This window comes from Cibotium barometz, chromosome 30 (assembly GCF_041138505.1).
Source record: "Cibotium barometz isolate CiBa-2024 chromosome 30, ASM4113850v1, whole genome shotgun sequence".
Classification (NCBI taxonomy): Eukaryota; Viridiplantae; Streptophyta; class Polypodiopsida; order Cyatheales; family Cibotiaceae; genus Cibotium; species Cibotium barometz.
The window spans coordinates 52,225,124-52,235,957 of record NC_141075.1 but is presented as its reverse complement, the minus strand read 5'-3'; the positions used below and the strand labels follow the sequence as shown (position 1 = coordinate 52,235,957).

At 37.0% G+C, this 10,834-nt stretch overlaps 1 pseudogene; it reads right to left on the bottom strand.

The window, feature by feature from the left end:
• Positions 1-8,152: 8,152 nt before the first annotated feature.
• LOC147621635 (uncharacterized) lies at positions 8,153-9,752 on the bottom strand (annotated as a pseudogene).
• Positions 9,753-10,834: the final 1,082 nt, after the last annotated feature.

Below are 10,834 nucleotides of genomic sequence, written 5' to 3'. Positions count from 1 at the left end.
TGTTCTTCCTTTTGATTATGAATTTGTTAATATTTAATATTTCATTAGTAGATTAGTTAATTGATTAAGTTGATTTTGTAAGTGTGTTTTGAGCAGATCTAGATTCATAGAGTTATTCAATTCTGACCAAACTTGATAGGATTAGTCTAGAGGCTTAGCTCTATGAGTATAACCCTTTTTTATGTGATTTTGAGTAGTGTAACTCCATTGATTGAGTTTATAGTGGCTCATATAGGTGGGATTATCGTCTGGACATATTTGGGGTTGTTTTTCTTGGATGGGTAGCTTCTTCATGCTTAGTCTTAGTTAGATTGGTAAATCAGAGGGCTTAGGCTCACCCTAATTGCATTGGGCTAGCTAGTTTGTATAGGATTTACACACACGAGACCTTAAGACACTGATAGATTAGCTATATATAGGTCATTGTCCCTCGGGTGTGGTCTCTTGATACTTGCACGAATGGCTCTGTCGGGACTGCTGCATCCTTAGTAGACATTTATGGTTGTTGAAGTTCTCGCTAGACTTTGATGTCTTTTGCAATGTTTCGTAAAACATTGATAGAGAATTGTTATGATGTACACATCAAGGAAGAACCTAGTTGCACTTGCCCTAATTTTCTGAAGAGAGAATATACTCATAAATCTTTTCTACCATGTAAGCATATCTACACATCAAGGAAGAACCTAGTTGCACTTGCTATGATTTTTAGAAGAGAGAATCTACTCACATAAAGCCTTTCTAGCAAAGTAAGCATATACTATGTATATTTACACATCAAGGAAGAACCTAGTTGCACTTGCCCCAATTTTTAGAAGAGAGGAGCACATAGTCATTCATTAGCCCTTGCACTAACCCCTATCAACCTTGCATTTGTGTTGAGGCAAACATATAAGATACACCCTATTGTGTAGATCAACTTGAAAAAAAATGGTCCATAGCTATGCTTCAAAAGAGTCAAATTTAATATATGGTCAAAAGCTTTGCATTTTTCCACACCTTGAACTTTTTTTGAATTCCCTTTTTGTCAAATGTATGCATTGCGGTTCATAATTAAGCTTAAACTTGAGACTATGTGAAATTTATGCAAACTTTTTGGTGTATAGTAATGTATACTTTTGGTTAACTATTTTGTGATATTAAAAAAAGCTCTAAATTAAATGTCAAAAAGCTCATAAAAATTGTTTTGATTGCAAAATTTCAAAATCCAAAGCTCTCTAAAAGACACACTTGGAGCACATAGTGTAGACAAAGAGGACCCAAGAGGTGCCTCTATGCTGAGACATGCCAAGGTGTCAACAAGTCACATGATGAGGACTCCGCCACTTGAGAGTGAGTGGGGAAAACTACATCATCATCACAATCACAACAACATCTACTATGCCAACCCTCATCAAACCTTGGAGTGAGTAGAAATAGAGTGCAAGGGGGGTCTAGTGGCATTGGAAGTGTGTGTAGAGGCTTCTTGTGCTAGGAATGCAAGCTATGAAGGTGAGGTGCAAGCCAAAATGTGTATGAATCTCATCCTTTAGACTTGTTGTGATGCCATGCTACCGTAGCACAATGCCTTGCAGTGAGCAGAAATAGAGTGCAAGGGGGATCTAGTGGCATTGGAAGTGTCTGTAGAGGCCTCTTATGCTAGGAATACAAGCTGTGAAGGTGAGTTGCAAGCCAGAATGTGTATGAAGCTCATTGTCCTTGTAGGACTAGGCTATACCATGGTTAGAGAGGTGTGGATTGGTATATATAAAGAAAATAAGAAGCATTTTGTTTTTTTCAAATTGTAATTTTGACCATTTTTCCATTTTATGTAGTACACTTGTGTTTTGTGAAACACTTCAAAAGTGTAGTTTTTGCTTGAGTGTGTGTCCAACATCAAGGACAAGAGTTAAGGCTCACAAAACACTTCAAAAGTGTTTCATTATGGCAAAATAGTCAAAGTGTTTTGTAAACAAAATAGTCAAAGTGTTTCATGATGACAAAAGCATGGGAGTGATTCTTAATGAGACATTCAGAAGTGATTCATCAGAAGTGTTTTAAAAGAAGTGATTCATGAAACTTTTGAAAAATTCAATTAATCACTTCATATTCAATAAAGTAGAAAAATTCAACAAAACAGTTGAAGTGTTTTGTGTGAAATCATCCAGAAGTGTTTCACGGCGGACGACTAAACACTCAAAAGTCAACAAAACACATCCAAAGTCAACAAAACACATCCTAAGTCAATGCAAGTGTTTTTTGATCATTTTAAAGGCCTTCTAAAGGGATTTCGAAGCTAGTTTTTGTGTAAGGAGAGTAAGTACTAGAACTTGATTAGTCAGAACACATCACTTCAATTTAGCTCAAGTGTTTCGTTAGACACTTAGGAGGACTAAAAAGAAATGTTACCAAAATTTAATATTTTTGTCTCAAAATCACAATCTAAAGGTATAGGCATGTAGAGCACACTTAGGAGGCTCCATAGAATCTAGAAACTTTGCAAAAACCCTCCCAATAATAGATTAGTCATAGTTTTACAATCAATAAGATGTATTTCCATGTGTATAAAAATAGACAAAAACAATCATAACAATTGATTGGAAGCTCTAATTTGAATGAAATTTGGATTGACTTGAGCTAATATTCTATATTTTGAGGTGAGAAAGAAAAATCTTGAAAATAAGAATTGTGAAATATGACCTCTTATTCTCTAAAAATGATAAATAATACGATTTTATTTGAGTATGGTAGCTACAATTTTTGGGTAAAAATGACCATGGGGCTAAAATTTATGTGAATCCATATGGAAGATACTCCATGAGAATTGAAGATCATTAGATGGAATTTATACAAAATCCTTGGATGAACTGTCAAGACAATCGATATATTGGTTTTGATGTGCGATAAAACTAATGTGTCATATGAATTTATGGAAGATACTCCATGAATTTATGTGAATCCATATGGAAGATACTCCATGAGAATTGAAGATCATTAGATGAAATTTATACAAAGTCCTTGGATGAACTATCAAGAGGATTGATATATTGGTTTTGATGTGTGATAAAACTAAATTTCATGTCATAGGAAATCCACTTAAGGTAGAAAAACAAGTCAATTGAGTGGTCTCAAAACACTTGAATAATCAAGAGGATCTCCAAATGAGATGGGAATTGAGCCAGAAATGACTTATATTCAAGGCTAGAGAGTGGAATATAAGGGAGAAATCCCACCATGATTTCTAGTGCAAAATGGTAGTCATTAGGTCACTCAAGGACCAACAAGACCACAAGAACACACCATGAGTCATACAGTTGTATACCTACCAAAATGAGAAACAAAACATATTGCTATACCACAAGGAAGTGCAACCATCATAGCTGAGAAAATGGGCAAAAAAATTGTTCAATGAAATAGGAGACCCATACAATCACGTAGCAGCATTTCAGTAAGTGCCGAATTGAATGAGTAACAAAATTTTGTACTCAATTTGAAGGAGTTGGATTGACCTTAAAAGGAAAAGCACTTTCATAATTCCAAACCTTGGATGAGAATAACTTCAGTGATATAGATGCCCTGACAAATAGCTTCATTGCTTAATTTTCAAAGAGGGGCATAAAAAATAGTTCAATTCTATTGATCCATAAATTCAAACAAGAGTCAAAGAGTCTATGCAAGATGCAAGATACCCTAATTGTGAGATCCCTGTCCCCACCGCGCAACGGATTCGGGGTACTAGCAGCGGAAGTAGCACATCGTGCGCGGGTAGGGTCTCACACTCGGGGCCTCGCCCACGGATATCCGGACAAGAGACTAATCCGTCGGTTTGTCCAAAATCGAAACCAGAAAAACTTCCTTTACCCGGAAAGCATGGGCGATTCCACCAGGATAACTCTTTACTCTAACGTAGTCAAGATCATTACGGATCAACTGATCTGACTGCACCTTTAACGGTACTTGGTCAAATCAAGGAAGAAACTTGCACTTAGATCATTGGGATCAACGCTTTTTTCCCCATCAAGAGGCACAGCCGTTGATTCCTATCCATAGAACAATTTCTATCCGGAATTTACTTCATCTATCGTAATAATAGAAATTAAATCTCGATTTACAGATCCATCAGTCCAGCCTAACCCCATCCAGTCCCATGGGTTAGCCAACCGCCCAACCACTGTAGTGATGGGATCCAATTAAGAATTTGGTTAGGTTTTGTCCCGGGTACCAGGGAAAAGAGTTCCAAGGCCCCCTAGCCGGAAGTTCATGCAAACATAAAACTAGTCACACCACTTACACACCCGATATGAAATTGCCTTTTCCTTAGCATCAACTAGCTTTAAAACAATCCTTTAATAAAACCATTATGTCACTGATGACAATCCTCAAAGTCTCTGGTTGAATCCTTATTTCCACTCATTCATTCATTGGTATACTTATGGCATCATTGGCAACCAGAACGCTCACCACCTGTTCGCTCAGGGGCCTTTTCCATAGTTCCTAGCTCATAGTAACCGGCAATATATTCATATAATAGAATGGAATCTCCGTGGAAGATTAGCTAGATCAACCCACAGATCCATATAAAAGAGCCACGGACTCATCCGTTTGAGGACCAGCAAGGTCAATCAACCAGATCCATGCCCGGTTTCAGAAAACAACTCTTACTCCTTGTTCCAATATCTTCCACGACGCACGTGTGGGTATCTTCGGCGACCCAGAGCCCGAGCACCGTATGGTCAGCACCCTCTAGGATCCTTCGCAGGTGACCTAGCGCTTCACTCATAGGCCGCTTCCTTGGTCCCTCATCCACCATACCGGAAGCTCACCATTTAAATCGAACCGAGGCTGGTCAAGACCTCGATCGACCTTACTACGCGAGACGTCCTCCATTGACTCTCCATCAGCAGTTGCAACTTTATCAGTTCGGTCTTCATGACCTTAATCCTCAAGACGGTCAAAATGCTTCTCCAGCCTTCTTGACATAAAACAGTCATTTACAAACAGTCACAAAATACAGTTTATAACGAACTCTTGTCTTTCCATATTATCCACTCTCGGACCACATTACTTTTTCCACATTCCATTCAATGTGTACTCGTTCTCATCCATTCACTCATATAGACTACACATTATCTCACATACACCTTCATATTCATTATTCTACATACATATCCATGTTCGTACGTCCACATCATACATCCAATTTCACATTCATACATACGCATCTACATGCATACATCCACATCCACATTCATACATCCATACCTCCATTTCCACATCCACACATCCACATTCATATTCATACATCCACATTCACATGCATACATCCATTTTCACATTCTCATTCATACATCCACATTCACATACATACATCCACATCCGTATCTACATCCATACATCCACACATACATCCATTTTCACATCCTCATTCATACATACACATCCACATACATACATACACATCCGTATCTACATCCATACATCCACATCCACATCCACATTCACATTCATACATATACATCTACATGTATACATCCACATCACATTCATACAACCATATTACATCCATTCTCGTCCTAACACATCCCATATACATCTTAACACATCCTAACTCATCTTAACACATTCTATCACATCTCATACACATCTTATCACATCTTTTCACATCTCATACACCTCTTATCACATCCTATCACTTTCCATACGTATCTTATCAAATCTTATCACATCTCATACACCTCTTATCACATCTTATCACATTTCATATCTTTTTTAAGAGAATTCTTATATTTGATATAAGATTTCTCTACATATTTATTTATGCATAAATTCCATTTAAGGAGACTAACACTTTCGAAATTAAAATCAATCTTTTATGTATAAATTCAATTTGGTAAGAATTACACTTTTAGAATAAAAGAATTTCTCTTATGCATCTAAGTTATGCATAAAATCCATTTATGATGAAAATCACACTTTTAGTATAAAAAGAATATCTTTTATGCATACCTCTATGCATGAAATCCAATATGATAAAAGTAACACTCTTACAATAAAATAATCAACTTTTATGCATACCTCTATGCATGAAATTCAATTATGATAAAAGTCACACTTTTATAATAAAATAATCAACTTTTATGCATACCTCTATGCATGAAATTCAATATAATAAAAGACACACTTTTATAATAAAATAATCAACTTTTATGCATATCTTTATGCATGAAATTCAAATATGATAAAAGTAACACTTTTGATATAAAAATTTATCCATTATGCATACTTCTATGCATGAAATAAAAATGATAAAAGTAACACTTTTGATATAAAAATTTATCCTTTATGCATACTTCTATGCATGAAAATAAAAATGATAAAAATAACACTTTTGATATAAAAATTTATCCTTTATGCATACTTCTATGCATGAAAATAAAAATGATAAAAATAACACTTTTGATATAAAAATTTATCCTTTATGCATACTTCTATGCATGAAAATAAAAATGATAAAAATAACACTTTTGATATAAAAATTTATCCTTTATGCATACTTCTATGCATGCAAATAAAAATTGATAAAAATAACACTTTTGATATAAAAATTTATCCATTATGCATACTTCTATGCATGAAAATTTAAAATTGATAAAAATAACACTTTTGATATAAAAATTTATCCATTATGCATACTTCTATGCATGAAAATAAAAATGGTAAAAGTAACACTTTTGATATAAAAATTTATCCTTTATGCATACTTCTATGCATGAAAATAAAAATGGTAAAAGTAACACTTTTGATATAAAAACTTATCCTTTATGCATAATATAAAAATTCAATTTCTCCATGATTATAATGAATTTCTTTAAATTAATCTAGGATGATAATTCCTAGAATATGGTAGGAAGTCCTCTTTTTATGCTTTGAATGAAATTATTTTATGCATAATTTTTATAAAACTTTTGCCATAGCTCCGCTGCTATGATAAATCTCAATTTTTCTGAGGGATAAAGCTTATCATTAAGGAAATAATTAAAATGATCTTTAATTGGATCATTAATCCAAAATGGATTGAATCATCAATATACATAAACTAAAAGCATAGAAAAAAGCCATTAATTTGGCCTCAAGCATAGCTTAATCTTGGATTAAGGAAAAGCTTTATGAAAAGCTTCATTTGGATTGAGAATGGGTCATGAGTATGACCATTTCTTGAGTGAGAGAGAGAAATTACATAAAAAGCATTAGAATTTAAACATAAATAGAAATTTATGTAATTCTTTACTATCATTAATTACTTAACTTCAATAGCATTCATCAAATTATGTAACTCTTCACTACTATTCACCAATTAACTTCAATAGCATTTAAAAAAACCATACCAATTAAGCTTCTCAAGCTTGAGAGGGGTTGAGAAGAGAGAAACATTGAGAAACTATAGGAAAGATCAATATTCACTAATTACCTTACAAATTGCTTGATTCTTTGTTCACGGTAGAGGCCCCCAACCAATCAATTGGTTAAGTATGTTGATGGAGCCACCAATGGGGATTGAAGAAAGAGGGAAGCTCCAAAAACTAGTGAATTATTAATGAATTCACAGTTCTTGGCTTAGGTGGAGTAGAGTAACGATGCATAAACACTATATATTTTTTTCAACAAGGGGAGGCTTCTATTTATAGGAAAAATTGAGCTCCTAACCAAACAAACTGATTCTAGAATTTTCCAACTCACTTTGGTCAATTTTTGACCATTTTTAGGTCAGTTGAGCTAACTTTTTGTAACTAGACTTGAATTAGGAGAGAGGAGAGATGAAATATCTCAATTTTTATGAGTTTAAAACTCATTCAAGTATGTGAAATATGCACCTCCTTTAAAGAACTCCCCTTCCTTACATATGTGTCAAAATAGAATCATTATACCCAAAATATCTCATATTTTTAATATTGCTCATAGTCTTTTACTAATAAACCTTGTACATTTTCAACTCTTCATCTTATGTGAAATATGCATCTCCTTTAAAGAACTCCCCTTCCTTACATAGTGTCAATATGAAATCATTATACCCAAAATATCTCATATTTTTAATATTGCTCATAGTTTTTTACTAATAAACCGTGTACATTTTCAACTCTTCATCTTATGTGAAATATCTGTGTGTGTGTCTATGTATCTATGACTCTTGCATGAGCCACCCCATGCTGCTCTCTGGACGTGCTCTCTAACGAACAAACCATTTTAGCGTCTTCATGAACCGCTCTAAGAAGAACATCCATCGGCTGTGGACAGTTCCTGCTAGTGCAACCACATGAACTAGCAAATGCAACTGGATTGTGAGAATGCTCGTGGGAAAGAATTTTTCAACCATACAGACAGCCTATACTGCATTGAGTTTGGCAGCGTCTATGCTGTCTCTCCTTATCTCTTTAGATGAGATCCATCGTACCAAGGTACTGATCTTGTAAATGGTTGTTCGCACATCCTCCGATAGGCAGTCTTTCATAGCTACATGGAGCACAAGCTGCAGAAACTTATGCCAATCATGAGACTTGAGTCCTCCAAGATCGTCATTTTGTGTGAAGGCAGTCTTTAGACACCTCATGCACCCAGTAGGTGTGACTCTGAAATCACCTTCTTTACTTGTTGTTCTTCCAACTTGCGCAGCACCCATGGAGCCCTTGGTAGCGACACTATTCCGTTCGACTGCCCACAACTCTTGCATACGACCTTGCTCTTGCAAGTCATCCCTTTGTCCTTTGCTCTCCTTCTTTCCGATCAATGTCTTCCAGAGCATCTCTTCCACATTCTTGAAAATATGCATTGGGTCCAACAAGTGATTGATCAATAACTCACCCCAATAAGGGAGATCGTGGAAGATCGAGAGCCTTTTCATGCCTGCGAGTGGTGTCCCCGTCTCCTTATCCCACATTTGCTTCCAATCACTTGCTTTCCATTGTCGTTGTGCTTGTCGGCGGCCAATTAGCCCTTCACGCAAGGCATGTCCTTCAGGCAGATGTCTGTGATGTACTTGGTACACGGTTTTCCAAAGAGGCTTTGAGTAGCGTGCTACATCGAGTCGAGGTCCACATAAGGGACAAGCATTGTAACCCGAAATGGACAAGCTTGCACGAATAATGAACCAATTTATGACATTAAAAAATGAGTTATTGTGTACACATAGACCGACCAGGTTGGATGAAACGTAAAGGGTTGACTGATGTTACCTGAACATTCACCATATCCGAGCCAGTCATGCATCATCCACATAAGTATGCCTTGCACTCGTACCTCCCATCTTGTCAAAGGTTGTGACATGTCTCGCACAGTAATACCATCCCATAAAGTGTGTAGCTCTTCCACAAGCGTTGCCAGGTATACATCCATATTTTTGACCTTGTACTGGCACGATAAGGGCTAACAACAAATGACCCTTTTTTGGTGGCCAGCCATGGCGGGATGTTATAGTTAACCGAACAGACAAGCCATGTGCTCCATGATGAGCTACGTAGACCAAATGGATTTACACCATCCATAGCTAGGCCTAGACGTAGATTCCAAGGCTCTCCAGCAAACAAAGGCCACTTGTTGTCTATGTGTTTCCAAGCATCGGAATCGGCAGACACTCGCATCACACCGTCTATGGATTTGCTCTTTGCATGCCATGACATTAATTGGGTTACGAATTTGCATCTGAATATGTTCTTGATTCTCGGGATGATAGGAAAGTGTCGAAGGGCTTTTGTTGGGGCTGCTTCGCCCACAAGGTCTTCCCTGAATCTTTTCGCTCCACACTTTGAACATATGTGCAGGTGCTCATACTCGTTGTTGCGAAAAAGGATGCAATCATTTGGACATGCATGAATCTTTGTGTAGTCCATGCCCATGGACTTTAAAAGCTTCTTAGTGTCCCCACGCGTCAGAGGCATGTCATTCCCACGCGTCGGAGGCATGTCATTCTCATCTGGCAAAAAATGATCTTTCAAAAGCCTGCAAAGGATAAGTAATCTTTTCGTATTTAGAACTATAAAAACAAGTTTGACTATTTTGGTGCAGTAAAGAAACTTTCAAGTTGAACAGTTCAGAGACACTAGCATCCAACCATCAATAAATGGATTGAAGATTGAGCAACGCGGGTGAGGCACGCAGAACAGAGATCTTTGCGCCATTGTAGAGTGGCAAAGGAGGTAGTTTTTGCATGGTCTGCTCTTCTTTGTTGGCTTCTGATCGTGGAAATTCTGTCGTATACGCGGAATCCACGTCATTGTGCCCACCATCGTGGTCCTCATCCATGTCGTAAAAAATGCATCCAACATTTCTCCCATGTGTTCATTCTCTGTCATGCTTGTCTTTCTGCATTTATCTCCATCTTTGTCATCGCATCCCTAGCTATCCTCTTCTGTCCACGAGATGTGGACGGCGCAATGTCATGTGGATCGGCTGGCCAAACCATGTGACTAGAAGCGTAGGTTTTGTAGTTGATCCAATGCAAACGGTCCATATTCTTGAACGTGTGCAGTACAAATCCGTCATTTACGAAAGATCTGATACTTGCATTGAGTGTAAGGACTCGCCACGCTTTCTTCAGGATCCAAAGATGCCATCTGATATGCGCTTGGACATCTCTCTCTCTTCTATAATTTCTAGGTCTCTTCACTTGTCAAAAAAAACGGGCAGAGTTTCCTTTCCTTTGGGAAGACTAAAAAAAAAAACCCTACCACCCCTCCGAGGCACCCACTTTGGTTTTAAGGCACGTGATTTAAAATAAAAACAAGAAGCCACCCACTTCGGGCACCAACAGGGTTTTAAGGTGCCATATAACAAAAACCATTTCTTTCTCTCTCTCGCTCACTCTCGC